The 4,898-nt window shown below is 47.9% G+C and overlaps 2 non-coding genes across 2 annotated transcripts; both read left to right on the top strand.

The window, feature by feature from the left end:
- The first annotated feature begins 1,143 nt into the window (after positions 1-1,143).
- TRNAY-GUA (transfer RNA tyrosine (anticodon GUA)) lies at positions 1,144-1,236 on the top strand. The gene is made up of 2 exons: positions 1,144-1,180; positions 1,201-1,236. It is a non-coding gene; the product is annotated as a tRNA-Tyr (tRNA).
- A 2,788-nt stretch (positions 1,237-4,024) lies between these two features.
- On the top strand, positions 4,025-4,116 carry TRNAY-GUA (transfer RNA tyrosine (anticodon GUA)). Its single transcript is given in 2 exon segments — positions 4,025-4,061; positions 4,081-4,116. It is a non-coding gene; the product is annotated as a tRNA-Tyr (tRNA).
- Positions 4,117-4,898: the final 782 nt, after the last annotated feature.

Below are 4,898 nucleotides of genomic sequence, written 5' to 3'. Positions count from 1 at the left end.
CTCAGCTGATGCTGCTGGCAGGACGAGACGGAGGCTCCGCCCATCTCCATGCCATGCCCCGCCCATCTCCATACCATGCCCCGCCCATCTCCATGCCATGCCCCGCCCATCTTCATGCAATGCCCCGCCCATCTCCATTCAATGCCCCGCCCATCTCCCCGCCATGCCCCTCCCATCACACATAATTATGTTAATCAACCCCCCCCCCCCGTCTCTCTCCCGCCCCGCCGTGTTGTGTGTGTGGGAGCGGTTTGTGTAGCGGTTAGCGCGCTGCGCTACGGACCACCGGCACTCGAGTTCGATTCCCGCTCACGGCCAACACCGGTGACAATTATCTGAACCGGTCCTGGGCCTCCCCTAGGTGCACTCAGCCTCAAATGAGTACCTGGTTCGGTGTGTAAACATCGTCACTGGGGAGACAAAGGCGGTCGGGCGTGGTTCTGGCTACCTACCCCTTCGTGAACCGTTCCGTGAACCGTTCCGGCATTCGTAGGTGCTCGCAAGCAGCACTTGCCCCTACAGTCTGTTAATGCTATACGGGGGGTCTTTGGAGAGGTGGCGCAGTGATGAGCGCACCGAGTTAACCAGAGTTGTTCTCGCCCAGCCATTGAAAACATTCGTGGCGATATCTGAACCGATTATGGATGTCCCGTTGGTCGACTCAGCCTTAAATGAGTGCCTGGTACGGTGTATATAAAAAAAAATCACCATTGGGGAGACAAAAGCGGTCGTGTGTTGTGACTAGATTATGCTTGATAACAACACTTACCCCCAAGAGTATACAAGGCCTAAATGGGGCTGGGTGGGTTCTTTGTATAAACATTCTCCGGGGCGGACCGGTGGTTAGCGCACTGCACCGTGAACACAGCCTCCTGAGTTTGATTCCCGTTCCTGCCCCCTCTCCCTAGACTCCTACCCACACGCCCCTTCACCAAAATGCGTTGACCAGCGTGGTGAAGTATGGTCAAACAACCCCGTGACCCATCGACGTGGAGAGGAAGGGGCTTTAAAATGACAAACACCGCACACGCGTGTGTAGGAAGTGTTGAGAAATTTAGATTGTAGCTTCCACACTCGGGACACGGCGTTTTTACTATCCTTGGCTCACCTGATAGATTGTGTGCACAGGTGGCCTCAGCGTCACCTTCGATAGCTCAGTTGGTAGAGCGGAGGACTGTAGTGGCAGAATCGCTGGGAGGAATCCTTAGGTCGCTGGTTCAAATCCGGCTCGAAGGAGGCTATTTTATTTTAATTAAATATTTTCTTTTCCATCTGTTTTAACGTCGCGGTTTATCACATTTATGTAAATGTGTTTGTACATTCCATTTTATTGCTTTTTTAATGTTCAGTTAATGCCAATAATGTGTTACAGCCCATGTAATTTCGTGCCGTGGGAATTTAATTGAGAGTGCTTCATCTACCACGCTGCTCGGTGTGGGATGCTCTGAAGTTGGCGTGCAAAAATGACGTCACGCGATTTTTAACGATTTTTGACCTACCCCCCCCCCCGTCGTTACACGGCGTCACAAAAAGTCAGACCCCCCCCCCTCAAATATGACGTCACAAAGCTCTGCCCCCCCCCCCCAAAAAAAACACATGCTTCAAATCGCTTTAAACTATTGTCATTGTAGTGCGTATTTAATGTGGCGCTGCACTCTGATATTGTAGGAGAAAACGTTTATTATAAAGTATATTTAATTAAGTAGAACGTGTTGTCTATATCTTTTTGGTTCTTTCGGTAAAGTCACGTCACATTTCTCAACCCCCCCCCTCGTCACACATCGTCACAAATGTCTGACCCCCCCCCCCCCCGAGGTGCGTGACGTCATTTATGGACGTCCCCTTGCCACAATACCACCCTGCTGTCCACAGTGTATCCCTGTACAGCCTATAACACCTGTGGTGCATGGTTGGTCCCCACTATCCAGGCTCAAGTCCTTGAAGAAGAAGCTCCCATTACGGTAGAGTGAACACATCAGAGAACTACGCAGCACACCCGCGCAGACCTGTTAGAACGAGCGGGTAACTCTGCCATTTCAAATATCGCATGCAAAAATGTTTTCACTCAAAGACTTTAACCACAACCACAATGCCTCTACAGATGGAGAGACGTTAAACTACCCGCACCCATTCATTCTAATGCCAAGCACGTCATTGCTACTGTAGGTACAGCTGTCAAAATTGTAAAACACATATATATATCCCACCCGGGACAATGAAGGAGGCAACCGGCTGATGTGCTCAACAGCTGGGCCGGGTAAAGAATTGCCTTTCACTTGTCTAACCTGTATCGTGACGTCCCACCGACACACCCTTTACAACCTGTACAGCCACACAGGTAGATTTGGATGTTTCGAGAAGAAGAAAAATAAACATCACTATTTTTTTTTTACATAATGGACGTTTTTGTTTTGATAATATTGGTCGCGAAAGCCTTCGTGTTAAACTGACTAACATCATTTTTGTGTGGGGGGGGGGAAGCGTAATTATAGGGGAGATGACGGTCCACTTTTAAACACTGCACGCACATTCAGAGTCGCCCAGATGTTTCTCGCGACCCAGTGCAGAATGGAAAATTGGGGGGGGGTCCCTTATTTCACCATCCACATGCCTCATGGCACGGGGCAAACTGTCCCCTTATTTGCCCCAACCTCTGGACGACCGCGCTCGCAATGGACAAAGAGAATGGATTTTCTCGGTGTGAGGACAAGACTGATGCTCTAGATTTTGACGAGCATGGGTGGGGGTGGGGGTGGAGAAAGAATGTGTATTATTAGTACAGTAGTATCGTATTTCATTGATATTGACGACAGTAAAGTAAGTGGGCTTGTACAGGACACGTGGCTTGCAAGGGATGATGGCCCGTGGTTTAAGTATCATGATGGAGTGGCAGCCAATGAATGGAATGCGTCCGAGAGGATGTTGACTGAGGAGACGGAGCAATGAAATCAGCAGGTGCAGTCTCAAGTGAGAACCTGGCGCGGTGTGTAAACATCGCCACTGGGGAGACAAAAGGCGGCCGGGCGTGGTGTTGGGGACACCCACCCCCTCGTGTGCCGTGCCGACCCTCATGGGTGCTACTCGCAAACAGCACTTTCCCCAACAGTCTCAGGCTATGCAGATGTTCGCGGTTCGAATCGGGCCGCCTTGGTTCTCTCAGCAGGCGTACACTCTTTACAATGGGTGCTTCACAGTGGGTCAGTCTAACGCGTGGATGTTTAGGATCCCCCTGATGTCATTCGAAAGGAGTCAATCCATTAAATGCCGGCGTATGGTCCAAATTTTCGCAAATTTGAACAAAAAATCCATCACGTTGCTCCACTGGGATTACACACGGCAAATATTGCCCACGACAGTACTGTGAAAATACTGCAGAGTATGGGAAACGTAGCGCTTTCGTGATAGAACTGCTTTTTAAATCCTTTATATTAAGTTCACTTGCTTGCTTGCTTAGGACCGTGCAAATCTTTCGGTCGTTTTTAACCCACTTCCCGTGATCCAATCGAGCTGACATTTTGCACACAGACTCGTTGTGCGTGACAATTAATGTTCGTGAATTTTTTTTCCAAAATGTTACACTTTTTAGGACAAAAATATTATATTTAATTACCAATTGCTTAATGGTGCAATGCAATCATCTGACCCATAGGTGGCAGCCATCTCAAGCCAGAGGACGAGAGGACTCTAGCCGCTACGCATATAAAGGATTTATAGTGAAAAACTTTGTTTTTACGGGTCATACTTATTGTGTGTTTAGATTGTTGTCCTTCCCCTGCACCTCGGAAGAGCACGGTCGGCTACGTACGGTGTGAAAGAAGTTCAACATACATAGCATTGCACTGTAAGGATGGCATGATTACCAAATGTGCTCAACGATTACGATTACATTGCAGGATCCTGAGAGGTGGCGGCGACTTGAAGAGGGCCTTCATCCAACAGTCGACTCACCCTGGATAATGATGATGATGACTTATTAACGTGGGCTATATATTTCAAGTTGAACCTGGTGGGCATTGGTGTCCTGCCTTCGATAGCTCAGTTGGTAGAGCGGAGGACTGTAGTGGCTGGTCGCTGTTGGGCATCCTTAGGTCGCTGATTCAAATCCGGCTCGAAGGAAGAATTCTTTTTTTAAAGAGAAATTAAACAGTAGCATTGTTTCACATTGAGGATACATTTCAATTTTTGTTACAGGAAAAAAAAAACCTTTTTGGTCTTAATTTGTATATGCAACCCTTTTATCTATCCACTGCTGGATGAGGGCCTCCCAATGTTTGCGCAGGTTTTGAGAGTTATTTGACCATACTTTACCACGCGGGTCTATGCGTGTTGACGAAGGCGTAGAGCATAGACGTGGGACCATAGAACTGTACAGGGCAACAATGTATTTGTTTTGCAGTGTCCTCTGCTGCTCATAATGTGTGGCCCTGCCGCAGCCTATAACAGCCTGTTGCGCATGATGCATGGTCGCCCATCTAAGCAGTGTTCGGGCTCAACCCACCGTCCTAGGCTAATGTTGTTCTCGTCATTCCATAAACATGTGCCTCAGTTGAACCTCACATACATTCCCATGCGTGTTTGCTCCAAAGTGCCACGTAGCCTAATTTGTTTATTCACTCAGCTACAATTATAGTGGAAACACGCACAAGTGCACTCCACACCCACGTTGTCTTTACTTTTCGGAGCAGGGGGATTCAATTTCACAAACGAGTCTCCGAGAGTGACATCCGGAAACAGCAAGTGCTTAAAAGGGCATCCATTAGCGTAAAAAGATACAATTAATTTTAGTTGTCAAGCATTCCGATTTGTAGAAATGCTTTCATTTACTTTTCACACCTTAAAGAAGTTGATGCATACTACACACATTAAAATGCAGCGTATGGGAAAACATTAAAAGTTGT

The sequence above is a fragment of the Lampetra planeri genome, chromosome 5, assembly GCF_965212315.1.
Source record: "Lampetra planeri chromosome 5, kcLamPlan1.2.h2, whole genome shotgun sequence".
NCBI classification, from domain to species: domain Eukaryota; kingdom Metazoa; phylum Chordata; class Hyperoartia; order Petromyzontiformes; family Petromyzontidae; genus Lampetra; species Lampetra planeri.
Note: the sequence above shows the minus strand (reverse complement) of the source record. Positions and strands in the feature narration are given on the sequence as shown.